The sequence below is a fragment of the Pseudophryne corroboree genome, chromosome 2 (genome assembly GCF_028390025.1).
Source record: "Pseudophryne corroboree isolate aPseCor3 chromosome 2, aPseCor3.hap2, whole genome shotgun sequence".
In the NCBI taxonomy this organism is placed as follows: Eukaryota; Metazoa; Chordata; class Amphibia; order Anura; family Myobatrachidae; genus Pseudophryne; species Pseudophryne corroboree.
In genome coordinates, this window is record NC_086445.1 from 1,048,364,944 (window position 1) to 1,048,385,365 (window position 20,422).

Here is a 20,422-nt window from a genome sequence, read left to right on the forward strand (position 1 = left end):
GCTTCCAGCTCAGTTTCCAGCAGAGTACAGCTTCCCTTAAAGGGCCGGTGTCCTTTCTACACTTTACCACTCTCCACCGGTATTATTATTTCTCCGCTCTCAAGTTCTACATTTCAGTTCATATTTCATCGCTCCCAAGTTCATTTATTATTTAACTGGTTCCAGCCAGTATCCACTCCGTGCTAACAACAGTCTGGTTCCAGCCAGTATCCACAGCAGCTGTTTTATCTTCAGCAACCCAGCTTTTCCTGGAACACCAGCTGGCACAATCCTGGGTTATCTCCATTGCTACAGTCGGGCCTGGTAAGGACTTTCCATCTAGAAGATCATAAGAACTATCTCACACTACCAGTGCCCTGTGGCTCCTGCCATCCTGTAGTACCCAGGAACTGTATTTATTATTTGCTGACTTTTACGTTTTCTTTTACTGCTGCTGTGTTGCGGAGTTGTCATAATAAACATCATTGACTTTTATCCAAGTTGTCGTGGTCACGCCTTCGGGCAGTTATTATTCATGTTACTTACATGTCCAGGGGTCTGATACAACCTCCCAGGTTCCGGTACATCTCAGCCCCTACAACTGAGGCTGCCTCCCGTCAGCTCAGGCCCTCAGTTGTGACAACACCTGGTGACTGTGGCGGCCATTGGTGTACACTGACCTCACTGTCATGTACGTGGTACCAGCGTGAGAAGACATGTGCTGTACTGAGACCTGGTGACTGTGGCAGCCATTTTGGTACACTGACCTCACTGTCATGTACGTGGAACCAGTGTGAGGTGACGTGTGCTGTACTGAGACCTGGTGACTTTGGCAGCCATTGGGGTACACTGACCACACTGTCATATACGCGGAACCAGCGTGAGGTGACGTGTACTATACTGACACCTGGTGGCTGTGGCGGCCATTGGGGTACACTGACCTCACTGTCATGTACGTGGTACCAGCGTGAGAAGACGTGTGCTGTACTGAGACCTGGTGACTGTGGCAGCCATTTGGGTACACTGACCTCACTGTCATGTACGTGGAACCAGCGTGAGGTGACGTGTGCTGTACTGAGACCTTTTGACTGTGGCAGCCATTGGGGTACACTGACCTCACTGTCATGTACGTGGAACCAGCGTGAAGTGACGTGTACTGTGTGACACCTAGTGACTGTGGCGGCCATTGGTGTACACTGACCTCACTGTCATGTACGTGGTACCAGCGTGAGAAGACATGTGCTGTACTGAGACCTGGTGACTGTGGCAGCCATTTTGGTACACTGACCTCACTGTCATGTACGTGGAACCAGTGTGAGGTGACGTGTGCTGTACTGAGACCTGGTGACTTTGGCAGCCATTGGGGTACACTGACCACACTGTCATATACGTGGAACCAGCGTGAGGTGACGTGTACTATACTGAAACCTGGTGGCTGTGGCGGCCATTGGGGTACACTGACCTCACTGTCATATACTTGGAACCAGCGTGAGATGACGTGCTGTACTGAGACCTGGTGACTGTGGCAGCCATTGGGGGACACTGACCTCACTGTCATACACGTGGAACCAGCGTGAGATGACATGTACTGCACTGAGACCTGATGACTGTGGCGGCCTTTGGGGTACACTGACCTCACTGTCATGTTCGTGGTTCCAGCGTGAGGTGACGTGTGCTGTACTGAGACCTGGTTACTGTAGCGGCCATTGGGGGACACTGACCTCACTGTCATGTACGTGGTACCAGCGTGAGGTGACGTGTACTGTGCTGAGACTTGGTGACTGTGGCAGCCATTGGGGGACACTGACCTCACTCTCATGTACTTGGTATCAGCGTGAGATGACATGTACTGCAATGAGACCTGATGACTGTGGCGGCCTTTGGGGTACACTGACCTCACTGTCATGTACGTGGTACCAGCGTGAGGTGACGTGTGCTGTACTGAGACCTGGTGACTGTGGCGGCCATTGGGGGACACTGACCTCACTGTCATGTACGTGGTACCAGTGTGAGGTGACGTGTACTGTACTGACACCTGTTGACTGTGGCGGCCATTGGAGGACACTGACCTCACTGTCATGTACGTGGAACCAGCATGAGGTGACGTGTACTGTGTGACACCTGGTTACTGTGGCGGCCATTGGGGTACACTGACCTCACTGTCATGTACGTGGAACCAGCGTGAGGTGACGTGTACTGTGTGACACCTGGTGACTATGGCGGCCATTGGTGTACACTGACCTCACTGTCATGTACGTGGTACCAGCGTGAGAAGACATGTGCTGTACTGAGACCTGGTGACTGTGGCAGCCATTTTGGTACACTGACCTCACTGTCATGTACGTGGTACCAGTGTGAGGTGACGTGTGCTGTACTGAGACCTGGTGACTGTGGCAGCCATTGGGGTACACTGACCTCACTGTCATATACGAGGAACCAGCGTGAGGTGACGTGTACTATACTGACACCTGGTGGCTGTGGCGGCCATTGTGGTACACTGACCTCACTGTCATGTACGTGGAACCAGCGTGAGGTGACGTGTGCTGTACTGAAACCTGGTGACTGTGTCAGCCATTGGGGTACACTGACCTCACTGTCATGTACGTGGTACCAGCGTGAGGTGACGTGTGCTGTACTGAGACCTGGTGACTGTGGCGGCCTTTGGGGGACAATGACCTCACTATCATGTAGGTAGTACTAGCGTGAGATGACGTGTACTGAGACCTGGTGACTGTGGCAGCCATTGGGGGACACTGACCTCACTCTCATGTACTTGGTATCAGCGTGAGATGATATGTACTGCAATGAGACCTGATGACTGTGGCGGCCTTTGGGGTACACTGACCTCACAGTCATGTACGTGGTACCAGCGTGAGGTGACGTGTGCTGTACTGAGACCTGGTGACTGTGGCGGCCATTGGGGGACACTGACCTCACTGTCATGTACGTGGTACCAGCGTGAGGTGACGTGTGCTGTACTGAGACCTGGTGACTGTGGCGGCCATTGGGGGACACTGACCTCACTGTCATGTACGTGGTACCAGCGTGAGGTGACGTGTACTGTACTGACACCTGTTGACTGTGGCGGCCATTGGAGGACACTGACCTCACTGTCATGTACGTGGAACCAGCGTGAGGTGACGTGTACTGTGTGACACCTGGTGACTGTGGCGGCCATTGGGGTATACTGACCTCACTGTCATGTACGTGGAACCAGCGTGAGGTGACGTGTACTGTGTGACACCTGGTGACTGTGGCGGCCATTGGTGTACACTGACCTCACTGTCATGTACGTAGTACCAGCGTGAGAAGACATGTGCTGTACTGAGACCTGGTGACTGTGGCAGCCATTGGTGTACACTGACCTCACTGTCATATACGTGGAACCAGCGTGAGGTGACGTGTACTATACTGACACCTGTTGGCTGTGGCGGCCATTGGGGTACACTGACCTCACTGTCATGTACGTGGTACCAGCGTGAGAAGACGTGTGCTGTACTGAGACCTGGAGACTGTGGCAGCCATTTGGGTACACTGACCTCACTGTCATGTACGTGGAACCAGCGTGAGGTGACGTGTGCTGTACTGAGACCTGGTGACTGTGGCAGCCATTGGGGTACACTGACCTCACTGTCATATACGTGGAACCAGCGTGAGGTGACATGTACTATACTGACGCCTGGTGGCTGTGGCGGCCATTGGGGTACACTGACCTCACTGTCATATACTTGGAACCAGCGTGAGATGACGTGCTGTACTGAGACCTGGTGACTGTGGCAGCCATTGGGGGACACTGACCTCACTCTCATGTACTTGGTACCAGCGTGAGAAGACGTGTGATGTACTGAGACCTGGTGACTGTGGCAGCCATTGGGGTACACTGACCTCACTGTCATGTACGTGGAACCAGCGTGAGGTGACGTATTATACTGACACCTGGTGACTGTGGCGGCCATTGGGGTACACTGACCTCACTGTCATACACAGGGAACCAGCGTGAGATGACATGTACTGCACTGAGACCTGATGACTGTGGCGGCCTTTGGGGTACACTGACCTCACTGTCATGTACGTTGTACCAGCGTGAGGTGACGTGTGCTGTACTGAGACCTGGTGACTGTGGCGGCCATTGGGGGACACTGACCTCACTGTCATGTTCGTGGTTCCAGCGTGAGGTGATGTGTGCTGTACTGAGACCTGGTGACTGTGACAGCCATTGGGGGACACTGACCTCACTGTCATGTACGTGGTACCAGCGTGAGGTGACGTGTGCTGTACTGAGATCTGGTGACTGTGGCAGCCATTGGGGTACACTTACCTCACTGTCATGTACGTGGAACCAGCGTGAGGTGACGTGTACTATACTGACACCTGGTGGCTGTGGCGGCCATTGGGGTACACTGACCTCACAGTCATATACTTGGAACCAGCGTGAGATGACGTGCTGTACTGAGACCTGGTGACTGTGGCGGCCTTTGGGGGACAATGACCTCACTATCATGTAGGTGGTGCTAGCGTGAGATGACGTGTACTGAGACCTGGTGACTGTGGCCGCCATTGGGGGACACTGACCTCTCTCTCATGTACTTGGCACCAGCGTGAGAAGACGTGTGCTGTATTGAGACCTGGTGACTGTGGCAGCCATTGGGGTACACTGACCTCACGGTCATGTACGTGGAACCAGCGTGAGGTGACGTATTATACTGACACTTGGTAACTGTGGCGGCCATTGGGGTACACTAACCTCACTGTCATATACGTGGAACCAGCGTGAGATGACATGTACTGCATTGAGACCTGATGACTGTGGCGGCCTTTGGGGGACACTGATCTCACTGTCATGTACGTGGTATTAGCGTGAGGTGACGTGTGCTGTACTGAGACCTGGTGACTGTGGCGGCCATTGGGGGACACTGACCTCTCTGTCATGTACGTGGTACCAGCGTGAGGTGACGTGTGCTGTACTGAGGCCTGGTGACTGTGGCGGCCATTTGGGACACTGATCTCACTGTCATGTACGTGGTACCAGCGTGAGGTGACGTGTACTGTACTGAGACCTGGTGACTGTGACAGCCATTGGGGTACACTGACCTCACTGTCATGTACGTGGTAGTAGCGTAGAATGACGTGTACTGTACTGAGACCTGGTGACTGTGGCAGCCATTTGGGTACACTGACCTCACTGTCATGTACGTGGTACCATCGTGAGGTGACGTGCACTGTACTGAGACCTGGTGACTGTGGCAGCCATTGGGGTACACTGACCTCACTGTCATGTACTTGGTACAATCGTGAGGTGACGTGTGCTGTACTGAGACCTGGTGACTGTGGCGGCCATTGGGGTACACTGACCTCACTGTCATGTACGTGGTACCAGCGTGAGGTGATGTGTGCTGTACTGAGACCTGGTGACTGTGGCGGCAATTGGGGTACACTGACCTCACTGTCATGTACGTGGTACCAGCGTGAGGTGACGTATGCTGTACTGACACCTGTTGACTGTGGCGGCCATTGGAGGACACTGACCTCACTGTCATGTACGTGGAACCAGCGTGAGGTAACGTGTACTGTGTGACACCTGGTGACTGTGGCGGCCATTGGGGTAGACTGACCTCACTGTGATGTACGTGGAACCAGCGTGAGGTGACGTGTACTGTGTGACACCTGGTGACTGTGGCGGCCATTGGTGTACACTGACCTCACTGTCATGTACGTGGTACCAGCTTGAGAAGACGTGTGCTGTACTGATACCTGGTGACTGTGGCAGCCATTTTGGTACACTGACCTCACTGTCATGTACGTGGAACCAGCGTGAGGTGACGTGTGCTGTTCTGAGACCTGGTGACTGTGGCAGCCATTGGGGTACACTGACCTCACTGTCATATACGTGGAACCAGCGTGAGGTGACTTGTACTATACTGACACCTGTTGGCTGTGGCTGCCATTGGGGTACACTGACCTCACTGTCATGTACGTGGTACCAGCGTGAGAAGACGTGTGCTGTACTGAGACCTGGTGACTGTGGCAGCCATTTGGGTACACTGACCTCACTGTCATGTACGTGGAACCAGCGTGAGGTGACGTGTGCTGTACTGAGACCTGGTGACTGTGGCAGCCATTGGGGTACACTGACCTCACTGTCATATACGAGGAACCAGCGTGAGGTGACGTGTACTATACTGACACCTGGTGGCTGTGGCGGCCATTGGGGTACACTGACCTCACTGTCATATACTTGGAACCAGCGTGAGATGATGTGCTGTACTGAGACCTGGTGACTGTGGCAGCCATTGGGGGACACTGACCTCACTCTCATGTACTTGGTACCAGCGTGAGAAGACGTGTGCTGTACTGAGACCTGGTGACTGTGGCAGCCATTGGGGTACACTGACCTCACTGTCATGTACGTGGAACCAGCGTGAGGTGACGTATTATACTGACACCTGGTGACTGTGGCGGCCATTGGGGTACACTGACCTCACTGTCATACACGTGGAACCAGCGTGAGATGACATGTACTGCACTGAGACCTGATGACTGTGGCGGCCTTTGGGGTACACTGACCTCACTGTCATGTACGTGGTAGCAGCGTGAGGTGACGTGTGCTGTACTGAGACCTGGTGACTGTGACGGCCATTGGGGGACACTGACCTCACTGTCATGTTCGTGGTTCCAGCGTGAGGTGACGTGTGCTGTACTGAGACCTGGTGACTGTAGCGGCCATTGGCGGACACTGACCTCACTGTCATGTTCGTGGTACCAGCATGAGGTGACGTGTACTGTACTGAGACCTGGTGACTTTGACAGCCATTGGGGGACACTGACCTCACTGTCATGTACGTGGTACCAGCGTGAGGTGACGTGTACTGTGCTGAGACTTGGTGACTGTGGCAGCTATTGGGGGACACTGACCTCACTGTCATGTATGTGGTACCAGTGTGAGATGACGTGTACTGCACTGAGACCTGATGACTGTGGCGGCCATTGGGGGACACTGACCTCACTGTCATGTACGTGGTACCAGCGTGAGGTGATGTGTGCTGTACTGAGACCTGGTGACTGTGGCGGCCATTGGGGGACACTGACCTCACTGTCATGTACGTGGTACCAGCGTGAGGTGACGTGTACTGTACTGAAACCTGTTGACTGTGGCGGCCATTGGAGGACACTGACCTCACTGTCATGTACGTGGAACCAGCGTGAGGTGACGTGTACTGTGTGACACCTGGTGACTGTGGCGGCCATTGGGGTACACTAACCTCACTGTCATGTACGTGAAACCAGCGTGAGGTGACGTGTACTGTGTGACACCTGGTGACTGTGGCGGCCATTGGTGTACACTGACCTAACTGTCATGTACGTGGTACCAGCGTGAGAAGACATGTGCTGTACTGAGACCTGGTGACTGTGGCAGCCATTTTGGTACACTGACCTCACTGTCATGTACGTGGAACCAGTGTGAGGTGACGTGTGCTGTACTGAGACCTGGTGACTTTGGCAGCCATTGGGGTACACTGACCACACTGTCATATACGTGGAACCAGCGTGAGGTGACGTGTACTATACTGACAACTGGTGGCAGTGGTGGCCATTGGGGTACACTGACCTCACTGTCATGTACGTGGTACCAGCGTGAGAAGACGTGTGCTGTACTGAGACCTGGTGACTGTGGCAGCCATTTGGGTACACTGACCTCACTGTCGTGTAGGTGGAACCAGCGTGAGGTGACGTGTGCTGTACTGAGACCTGGTGACTGTGGCAGCCATTGGGGTACACTGACCTCACTGTCATATACGTGGAACCAGCGTGAGGTGACGTGTACTATACTGACACCTGGTGGCTGTGGCGGCCATTGGGGTACACTGACCTCACTGTCATATACTTGGAACCAGCGTGAGATGACGTGCTGTACTGAGACCTGGTGACTGTGGCGGCCTTTTGGGGGACAATGACCTCACTATCATATAGGTGGTACTAGCGTGAGATGACATGTGCTGTACTGAAACCTGGTGACTGTGGCAGCCATTGGGGGACACTGTCCTCACTCTCATGTACTTGGTACCAGCGTGAGAAGACGTGTGCTGTACTGAGACCTGGTGACTGTGGCAGCCATTGGGGTACACTGACCTCACTGTCATGTACGTGGAACCAGCGTGAGGTGACGTATTATACTGACACCTGGTGACTGTGGCGGCCATTGGGGTACACTGACCTCACTGTCATACACGTGGAACCAGCGTGAGATGACATGTACTGCACTGAGACCTGATGACTGTGGCGGCCTTTGGGGTACACTGACCTCACTGTCATGTACGTGGTAGCAGCGTGAGGTGACGTGTGCTGTACTGAGACCTGGTGACTGTGACGGCCATTGGGAGACACTGACCTCACTGTCATGTACGTGGAACCAGCGTGAGGTGACGTGTACTGTGTGACACCTGGTGACTGTGGCGGCCATTGGGGTATACTGACCTCACTGTCATGTACGTGGAACCAGCGTGAGGTGACGTGTACTGTGTGACACCTGGTGACTGTGGCGGCCATTGGTGTACACTGACCTCACTGTCATGTACGTAGTACCAGCGTGAGAAGACATGTGCTGTACTGAGACCTGGTGACTGTGGCAGCCATTGGTGTACACTGACCTCACTGTCATATACGTGGAACCAGCGTGAGGTGACGTGTACTATACTGACACCTGTTGGCTGTGGCGGCCATTGGGGTACACTGACCTCACTGTCATGTACGTGGTACCAGCGTGAGAAGACGTGTGCTGTACTGAGACCTGGAGACTGTGGCAGCCATTTGGGTACACTGACCTCACTGTCATGTACGTGGAACCAGCGTGAGGTGACGTGTGCTGTACTGAGACCTGGTGACTGTGGCAGCCATTGGGGTACACTGACCTCACTGTCATATACGTGGAACCAGCGTGAGGTGACATGTACTATACTGACGCCTGGTGGCTGTGGCGGCCATTGGGGTACACTGACCTCACTGTCATATACTTGGAACCAGCGTGAGATGACGTGCTGTACTGAGACCTGGTGACTGTGGCAGCCATTGGGGGACACTGACCTCACTCTCATGTACTTTGTACCAGCGTGAGAAGACGTGTGATGTACTGAGACCTGGTGACTGTGGCAGCCATTGGGGTACACTGACCTCACTGTCATGTACGTGGAACCAGCGTGAGGTGACGTATTATACTGACACCTGGTGACTGTGGCGGCCATTGGGGTACACTGACCTCACTGTCATACACAGGGAACCAGCGTGAGATGACATGTACTGCACTGAGACCTGATGACTGTGGCGGCCTTTGGGGTACACTGACCTCACTGTCATGTACGTTGTACCAGCGTGAGGTGACGTGTGCTGTACTGAGACCTGGTGACTGTGGCGGCCATTGGGGGACACTGACCTCACTGTCATGTTCGTGGTTCCAGCGTGAGGTGATGTGTGCTGTACTGAGACCTGGTGACTGTGACAGCCATTGGGGGACACTGACCTCACTGTCATGTACGTGGTACCAGCGTGAGGTGACGTGTGCTGTACTGAGATCTGGTGACTGTGGCAGCCATTGGGGTACACTTACCTCACTGTCATGTACGTGGAACCAGCGTGAGGTGACGTGTACTATACTGACACCTGGTGGCTGTGGCGGCCATTGGGGTACACTGACCTCACAGTCATATACTTGGAACCAGCGTGAGATGACGTGCTGTACTGAGACCTGGTGACTGTGGCGGCCTTTGGGGGACAATGACCTCACTATCATGTAGGTGGTGCTAGCGTGAGATGACGTGTACTGAGACCTGGTGACTGTGGCCGCCATTGGGGGACACTGACCTCTCTCTCATGTACTTGGCACCAGCGTGAGAAGACGTGTGCTGTATTGAGACCTGGTGACTGTGGCAGCCATTGGGGTACACTGACCTCACGGTCATGTACGTGGAACCAGCGTGAGGTGACGTATTATACTGACACTTGGTAACTGTGGCGGCCATTGGGGTACACTAACCTCACTGTCATATACGTGGAACCAGCGTGAGATGACATGTACTGCATTGAGACCTGATGACTGTGGCGGCCTTTGGGGGACACTGATCTCACTGTCATGTACGTGGTACCAGCGTGAGGTGACGTGTGCTGTACTGAGACCTGGTGACTGTGGCGGCCATTGGGGGACACTGACCTCTCTGTCATGTACGTGGTACCAGCGTGAGGTGACGTGTGCTGTACTGAGGCCTGGTGACTGTGGCGGCCATTTGGGACACTGATCTCACTGTCATGTACGTGGTACCAGCGTGAGGTGACGTGTACTGTACTGAGACCTGGTGACTGTGACAGCCATTGGGGTACACTGACCTCACTGTCATGTACGTGGTAGTAGCGTAGAATGACGTGTACTGTACTGAGACCTGGTGACTGTGGCAGCCATTTGGGTACACTGACCTCACTGTCATGTACGTGGTACCATCGTGAGGTGACGTGCACTGTACTGAGACCTGGTGACTGTGGCAGCCATTGGGGTACACTGACCTCACTGTCATGTACTTGGTACAATCGTGAGGTGACGTGTGCTGTACTGAGACCTGGTGACTGTGGCGGCCATTGGGGTACACTGACCTCACTGTCATGTACGTGGTACCAGCGTGAGGTGATGTGTGCTGTACTGAGACCTGGTGACTGTGGCGGCAATTGGGGTACACTGACCTCACTGTCATGTACGTGGTACCAGCGTGAGGTGACGTATGCTGTACTGACACCTGTTGACTGTGGCGGCCATTGGAGGACACTGACCTCACTGTCATGTACGTGGAACCAGCGTGAGGTAACGTGTACTGTGTGACACCTGGTGACTGTGGCGGCCATTGGGGTAGACTGACCTCACTGTGATGTACGTGGAACCAGCGTGAGGTGACGTGTACTGTGTGACACCTGGTGACTGTGGCGGCCATTGGTGTACACTGACCTCACTGTCATGTACGTGGTACCAGCTTGAGAAGACGTGTGCTGTACTGATACCTGGTGACTGTGGCAGCCATTGGGGTACACTGACCTCACTGTCATATACGTGGAACCAGCGTGAGGTGACTTGTACTATACTGACACCTGTTGGCTGTGGCTGCCATTGGGGTACACTGACCTCACTGTCATGTACGTGGTACCAGCGTGAGAAGACGTGTGCTGTACTGAGACCTGGTGACTGTGGCAGCCATTTGGGTACACTGACCTCACTGTCATGTACGTGGAACCAGCGTGAGGTGACGTGTGCTGTACTGAGACCTGGTGACTGTGGCAGCCATTGGGGTACACTGACCTCACTGTCATATACGAGGAACCAGCGTGAGGTGACGTGTACTATACTGACACCTGGTGGCTGTGGCGGCCATTGGGGTACACTGACCTCACTGTCATATACTTGGAACCAGCGTGAGATGATGTGCTGTACTGAGACCTGGTGACTGTGGCAGCCATTGGGGGACACTGACCTCACTCTCATGTACTTGGTACCAGCGTGAGAAGACGTGTGCTGTACTGAGACCTGGTGACTGTGGCAGCCATTGGGGTACACTGACCTCACTGTCATGTACGTGGAACCAGCGTGAGGTGACGTATTATACTGACACCTGGTGACTGTGGCGGCCATTGGGGTACACTGACCTCACTGTCATACACGTGGAACCAGCGTGAGATGACATGTACTGCACTGAGACCTGATGACTGTGGCGGCCTTTGGGGTACACTGACCTCACTGTCATGTACGTGGTAGCAGCGTGAGGTGACGTGTGCTGTACTGAGACCTGGTGACTGTGACGGCCATTGGGGGACACTGACCTCACTGTCATGTTCGTGGTTCCAGCGTGAGGTGACGTGTGCTGTACTGAGACCTGGTGACTGTAGCGGCCATTGGCGGACACTGACCTCACTGTCATGTTCGTGGTACCAGCATGAGGTGACGTGTACTGTACTGAGACCTGGTGACTTTGACAGCCATTGGGGGACACTGACCTCACTGTCATGTACGTGGTACCAGCGTGAGGTGACGTGTACTGTGCTGAGACTTGGTGACTGTGGCAGCTATTGGGGGACACTGACCTCACTGTCATGTATGTGGTACCAGTGTGAGATGACGTGTACTGCACTGAGACCTGATGACTGTGGCGGCCATTGGGGGACACTGACCTCACTGTCATGTACGTGGTACCAGCGTGAGGTGATGTGTGCTGTACTGAGACCTGGTGACTGTGGCGGCCATTGGGGTACACTGACCTCACTGTCATGTACGTGGTACCAGCGTGAGGTGACGTGTACTGTACTGAAACCTGTTGACTGTGGCGGCCATTGGAGGACACTGACCTCACTGTCATGTACGTGGAACCAGCGTGAGGTGACGTGTACTGTGTGACACCTGGTGACTGTGGCGGCCATTGGGGTACACTAACCTCACTGTCATGTACGTGAAACCAGCGTGAGGTGACGTGTACTGTGTGACACCTGGTGACTGTGGCGGCCATTGGTGTACACTGACCTAACTGTCATGTACGTGGTACCAGCGTGAGAAGACATGTGCTGTACTGAGACCTGGTGACTGTGGCAGCCATTTTGGTACACTGACCTCACTGTCATGTACGTGGAACCAGTGTGAGGTGACGTGTGCTGTACTGAGACCTGGTGACTTTGGCAGCCATTGGGGTACACTGACCACACTGTCATATACGTGGAACCAGCGTGAGGTGACGTGTACTATACTGACAACTGGTGGCCATTGGGGTACACTGACCTCACTGTCATGTACGTGGTACCAGCGTGAGAAGACGTGTGCTGTACTGAGACCTGGTGACTGTGGCAGCCATTTGGGTACACTGACCTCACTGTCGTGTAGGTGGAACCAGCGTGAGGTGATGTGTGCTGTACTGAGACCTGGTGACTGTGGCAGCCATTGGGGTACACTGACCTCACTGTCATATACGTGGAACCAGCGTGAGGTGACGTGTACTATACTGACACCTGGTGGCTGTGGCGGCCATTGGGGTACACTGACCTCACTGTCATATACTTGGAACCAGCGTGAGATGACGTGCTGTACTGAGACCTGGTGACTGTGGCGGCCTTTTGGGGGACAATGACCTCACTATCATATAGGTGGTACTAGCGTGAGATGACATGTGCTGTACTGAAACCTGGTGACTGTGGCAGCCATTGGGGGACACTGTCCTCACTCTCATGTACTTGGTACCAGCGTGAGAAGACGTGTGCTGTACTGAGACCTGGTGACTGTGGCAGCCATTGGGGTACACTGACCTCACTGTCATGTACGTGGAACCAGCGTGAGGTGACGTATTATACTGACACCTGGTGACTGTGGCGGCCATTGGGGTACACTGACCTCACTGTCATACACGTGGAACCAGCGTGAGATGACATGTACTGCACTGAGACCTGATGACTGTGGCGGCCTTTGGGGTACACTGACCTCACTGTCATGTACGTGGTAGCAGCGTGAGGTGACGTGTGCTGTACTGAGACCTGGTGACTGTGACGGCCATTGGGAGACACTGACCTCACTGTCATGTTCGTGGTTCCAGCGTGAGGTGACGTGTGCTGTACTGAGACCTGGTGACTGTAGCGGCCATTGGGGGACACTGACCTCACTGTCATGTACGTGGTACCAGCATGAGGTGATGTGTACTGTACTGAGACCTGGTGACTGTGACAGCCATTGGGGGACACTGACCTCACTGTCATGTACGTGGTACCAGCGTGAGGTGACGTGTACTGTGCTGAGACTTGGTGACTGTGGCAGCTATTGGGGGACACTGACCTCACTGTCATGTATGTGGTACCAGTGTGAGATGACGTGTACTGCACTGAGACCTGATGACTGTGGCGGCCATTGGGGGACACTGACCTAACTGTCATGTACGTGGTACCAGCGTGAGGTGACGTGTACTGTGTGACACCTGGTGACTGTGGCGGCCATTGGGGTACACTAACCTCACTGTCATGTACGTGAAACCAGCGTGAGGTGACGTGTACTGTGTGACACCTGGTGACTGTGGCGGCCATTGGTGTACACTGACCTAACTGTCATGTACGTGGTACCAGCGTGAGAAGACATGTGCTGTACTGAGACCTGGTGACTGTGGCAGCCATTTTGGTACACTGACCTCACTGTCATGTACGTGGAACCAGTGTGAGGTGACGTGTGCTGTACTGAGACCTGGTGACTTTGGCAGCCATTGGGGTACACTGACCACACTGTCATATACGTGGAACCAGCGTGAGGTGACGTGTACTATACTGACACCTGGTGGCTGTGGTGGCCATTGGGGTACACTGACCTCACTGTCATGTATGTGGTACCAGCGTGAGAAGACGTGTGCTGTACTGAGACCTGGTGACTGTGGCAGCCATTTGGGTACACTGACCTCACTGTCGTGTGCGTGGAACCAGCGTGAGGTGACGTGTGCTGTACTGAGACCTGGTGACTGTGGCAGCCATTGGGGTACACTGACCTCACTGTCATATACGTGGAACCAGCGTGAGGTGACGTGTACTATACTGACACCTGGTGGCTGTGGCGGCCATTGGGGTACACTGACCTCACTGTCATGTACGTGGAACCAGCGTGAGGTGACGTATTATACTGACACCTGGTGACTGTGGCGGCCATTGGGGTACACTGACCTCACTGTCATACACGTGGAACCAGCGTGAGATGACATGTACTGCACTGAGACCTGATGACTGTGGCAGCCTTTGGGGTACACTGACCTCACTGTCATGTACGTGGTACCAGCGTGAGGTGACGTGTGCTGTACTGAGACCTGGTGACTGTGGCGGCCATTGGGGGACACTGACCTCACTGTCATGTTCGTGGTTCCAGCGTGAGGTGACGTGTGCTGTACTGAGACCTGGTGACTGTAGCGGCCATTGGGGGACACTGACCTCACTGTCATGTACGTGGTACCAGCGTGAGGTGACGTGTGCTGTACTGAGACCTGGTGACTGTGGCAGCTATTGGGGGACACTGACCTCACTGTCATGTATGTGGTACCAGCGTGAGATGACGTGTACTGCACTGAGACCTGATGACTGTGGCGGCCATTGGGGGACACTGACCTCACTGTCATGTATGTGGTACCAGCGTGAGGTGACGTGTACTGTGCTGACACCTGGTGAGTGTGGCAGCCTTTGGGGGACACTGACCTCACTGTCATGTACGTGGTACCAGCGTGAAGTGACGTGTACTGTACTGAGACCTGGTGACTGTGGCGGCTATTGGGGGACACTGACCTCACTGTAATATACGTGGTACCAGCGTGAGGTGACGTGTACTGTACTGAGACCTGGTGACTGTGGCGGCCATTGGGGTACACTGACCTCACTGTCATATACGTGGTACCAGCGTGAGGTGACGTGTACTATACTGAGACCTGGTGACTGTGGCAGCCATTGGAGTACACTGACCTCACTGTCATATACGTGGAACCAGCGTGAGATGACGTGTACTGTCCTGAGATCTGGTGACTGTGGCGGCCTTTGGGGGACACTGACCTCACTGTCATGTACGTGGTACCAGCGTGAGGTGACGTGTACTGTACTGAGACCTGGTGACTTTGGCAGCCATTGGGGTACACTGACCACACTGTCATATACGTGGAACCAGCGTGAGGTGACGTGTACTATACTGACACCTGGTGGCTGTGGTGGCCATTGGGGTACACTGACCTCACTGTCATGTATGTGGTACCAGCGTGAGAAGACGTGTGCTGTACTGAGACCTGGTGACTGTGGCAGCCATTTGGGTACACTGACCTCACTGTCGTGTGCGTGGAACCAGCGTGAGGTGACGTGTGCTGTACTGAGACCTGGTGACTGTGGCAGCCATTGGGGTACACTGACCTCACTGTCATATACGTGGAACCAGCGTGAGGTGACGTGTACTATACTGACACCTGGTGGCTGTGGCGGCCATTGGGGTACACTGACCTCACTGTCATGTACGTGGAACCAGCGTGAGGTGACGTATTATACTGACACCTGGTGACTGTGGCGGCCATTGGGGTACACTGACCTCACTGTCATACACGTGGAACCAGCGTGAGATGACATGTACTGCACTGAGACCTGATGACTGTGGCAGCCTTTGGGGTACACTGACCTCACTGTCATGTACGTGGTACCAGCGTGAGGTGACGTGTGCTGTACTGAGACCTGGTGACTGTGGCGGCCATTGGGGGACACTGACCTCACTGTCATGTTCGTGGTTCCAGCGTGAGGTGACGTGTGCTGTACTGAGACCTGGTGACTGTAGCGGCCATTGGGGGACACTGACCTCACTGTCATGTACGTGGTACCAGCGTGAGGTGACGTGTGCTGTACTGAGACCTGGTGACTGTGGCAGCTATTGGGGGACACTGACCTCACTGTCATGTATGTGGTACCAGCGTGAGATGACGTGTACTGCACTGAGACCTGATGACTGTGGCGGCCATTGGGGGACACTGACCTCACTGTCATGTATGTGGTACCAGCGTGAGGTGACGTGTACTGTGCTGACACCTGGTGAGTGTGGCAGCCTTTGGGGGACACTGACCTCACTGTCATGTACGTGGTACCAGCGTGAAGTGACGTGTACTGTACTGAGACCTGGTGACTGTGGCGGCTATTGGGGGACACTGACCTCACTGTAATATACGTGGTACCAGCGTGAGGTGACGTGTACTGTACTGAGACCTGGTGACTGTGGCAGCCATTGGAGTACACTCACCGCACTGTCATGTAGGTGGTAGCAGCGTGAGATGACGTGTACTGTACTGAGACCTGGTGACTGTGGCAGCCATTGGGGTACACTGACCTCACTGTCATGTACGTGGAACCAGCGTGAGGTGACGTATTATACTGACACCTGGTGACTGTGGCGGCCATTGGGGTACACTGACCTCACTGTCATATACGTGGAACCAGCGTGAGATGACATGTACTGCACTGAGACCTGATGACTGTGGCGGCCTTTGGGGTACACTGACCTCACTGTCATGTACGTGGTACCAGCGTGAGGTGACGTGTGCTGTACTGAGACCTGGTGACTGTGGCGGCCATTGGGGACATTGACTTCACTGTTATGTATGTGGTACCAGCGTGAGATGACGTGTACTGCACTGAGACCTGATGACTGTGGCGGCCATTGGGGGACACTGACCTCACTGTCATGTACGTGGAACCAGCGTGAGGTGACGTGTGCTGTACTGACACCTGGTGACTGTGGCAGCCTTTGGGGGACACTGACCTCACTGTCATGTACGTGGTACCAGCGTGAGGTGACGTGTACTATCCTGAGACCTGGTGACTGGGCAGTCACTGGGGTACACTGGCCTCACTGTCATGTACGTGGTACCAGCGTGAGGTGACGTCTACTGTACTGAGACCTGGTGACTGTGGCGGCCATTGGGGCACACTGACCTCACTGTAATATACGGGTACCAGCGTGAGGTGACGTGTACTGTACTGAGACCTGGTGACTGTGGCGGCCATTGGGGTACACTGACCTCACTGTCATGTACGTGGTACCAGCGTGAGGTGACGTGTACTGTACTGAGACCTGGTGACTGTGGCAGCCATTGGAGTACACTCACCTCACTGTCATGTACGTGGTACCAGCGTGAGAAGACGTACTGTACTGAGACCTGGTGACTGTGGCAGCCATTGGGGGATACTGACCTCACTCTAATGTACTTGGTACCAGCGTGAGAAGACGTGTGCTGTACTGAGACCTGGTGACTGTGGCGGCAATTGGGGTACACTGACCTCACTGTCATGTACGTGGTACCAGCGTGAGGTGACGTATGCTGTACTGACACCTGTTGACTGTGGCGGCCATTGGAGGACACTGACCTCACTGTCATGTACGTGGAACCAGCGTGAGGTAACGTGTACTGTGTGACACCTGGTGACTGTGGCGGCCATTGGGGTAGACTGACCTCACTGTGATGTACGTGGAACCAGCGTGAGGTGACGTGTACTGTGTGACACCTGGTGACTGTGGCGGCCATTGGTGTACACTGACCTCACTGTCATGTACGTGGTACCAGCTTGAGAAGACGTGTGCTGTACTGATACCTGGTGACTGTGGCAGCCATTTTGGTACACTGACCTCACTGTCATGTACGTGGAACCAGCGTGAGGTGACGTGTGCTGTTCTGAGACCTGGTGACTGTGGCAGCCATTGGGGTACACTGACCTCACTGTCATATACGTGGAAACAGCGTGAGGTGACGTGTACTATACTGACACCTGTTGGCTGTGGCTGCCATTGGGGTACACTGACCTCACTGTCATGTACGTGGTACCAGCGTGAGAAGACGTGTGCTGTACTGAGACCTGGTGACTGTGGCAGCCATTTGGGTACACTGACCTCACTGTCATGTACGTGGAACCAGCGTGAGGTGACGTGTGCTGTACTGAGACCTGGTGACTGTGGCAGCCATTGGGGTACACTGACCTCACTGTCATATACGAGGAACCAGCGTGAGGTGACGTGTACTATACTGACACCTGGTGGCTGTGGCGGCCATTGGGGTACACTGACCTCACTGTCATATACTTGGAACCAGCGTGAGATGATGTGCTGTACTGAGACCTGGTGACTGTGGCAGCCATTGGGGGACACTGACCTCACTCTCATGTACTTGGTACCAGCGTGAGAAGACGTGTGCTGTACTGAGACCTGGTGACTGTGGCAGCCATTGGGGTACACTGACCTCACTGTCATGTACGTGGAACCAGCGTGAGGTGACGTATTATACTGACACCTGGTGACTGTGGCGGCCATTGGGGTACACTGACCTCACTGTCATACACGTGGAACCAGCGTGAGATGACATGTACTGCACTGAGACCTGATGACTGTGGCGGCCTTTGGGGTACACTGACCTCACTGTCATGTACGTGGTAGCAGCGTGAGGTGACGTGTGCTGTACTGAGACCTGGTGACTGTGACGGCCATTGGGGGACACTGACCTCACTGTCATGTTCGTGGTTCCAGCGTGAGGTGACGAGTGCTGTACTGAGACCTGGTGACTGTAGCGGCCATTGGCGGACACTGACCTCACTGTCATGTACGTGGTACCAGCATGAGGTGACGTGTACTGTACTGAGACCTGGTGACTGTGACAGCCATTGGGGGACACTGACCTCACTGTCATGTACGTGGTACCAGTGTGAGGTGACGTGTACTGTGCTGAGACTTGGTGACTGTGGCAGCTATTGGGGGACACTGACCTCACTGTCATGTATGTGGTACCAGTGTGAGATGACGTGTACTGCACTGAGACCTGATGACTGTGGCGGCCATTGGGGGACACTGACCTCACTGTCATGTACGTGGTACCAGCGTGAGGTGATGTGTGCTGTACTGAGACCTGGTGACTGTGGCGGCCATTGGGGTACACTGACCTCACTGTCATGTACGTGGTACCAGCGTGAGGTGACGTGTACTGTACTGAAACCTGTTGACTGTGGCGGCCATTGGAGGACACTGACCTCACTGTCATGTACGTGGAACCAGCGTGAGGTGACGTGTACTGTGTGACACCTGGTGACTGTGGCGGCCATTGGGGTACACTAACCTCACTGTCATGTACGTGAAACCAGCGTGAGGTGACGTGTACTGTGTGACACCTGGTGACTGTGGCGGCCATTGGTGTACACTGACCTCACTGTCATGTACGTGGTACCAGCGTGAGAAGACATGTGCTGTACTGAGACCTGGTGACTGTGGCAGCCATTTTGGTACACTGACCTCACTGTCATGTACGTGGAACCAGTGTGAGGTGACGTGTGCTGTACTGAGACCTGGTGACTTTGGCAGCCATTGGGGTACACTGACCACACTGTCATATACGTGGAACCAGCGTGAGGTGACGTGTACTATACTGACACCTGGTGGCTGTGGTGGCCATTGGGGTACACTGACCTCACTGTCATGTACGTGGTACCAGCGTGAGAAGACGTGTGCTGTACTGAGACCTGGTGACTGTGGCAGCCATTTGGGTACACTGACCTCACTGTCGTGTAGGTGGAACCAGCGTGAGGTGACGTGTGCTGTACTGAGACCTGGTGACTGTGGCAGCCATTGGGGTACACTGACCTCACTGTCATATACGTGGAACCAGCGTGAGGTGACGTGTACTATACTGACACCTGGTGGCTGTGGCGGCCATTGGGGTACACTGACCTCACTGTCATATACTTGGAACCAGCGTGAGATGACGTGCTGTACTGAGACCTGGTGACTGTGGCTGCCTTTTGGGGGACAATGACCTCACTATCATATAGGTGGTACTAGCGTGAGATGACATGTGCTGTACTGAAACCTGGTGGCTGTGGCAGCCATTGGGGGACACTGTCCTCACTCTCATGTACTTGGTAC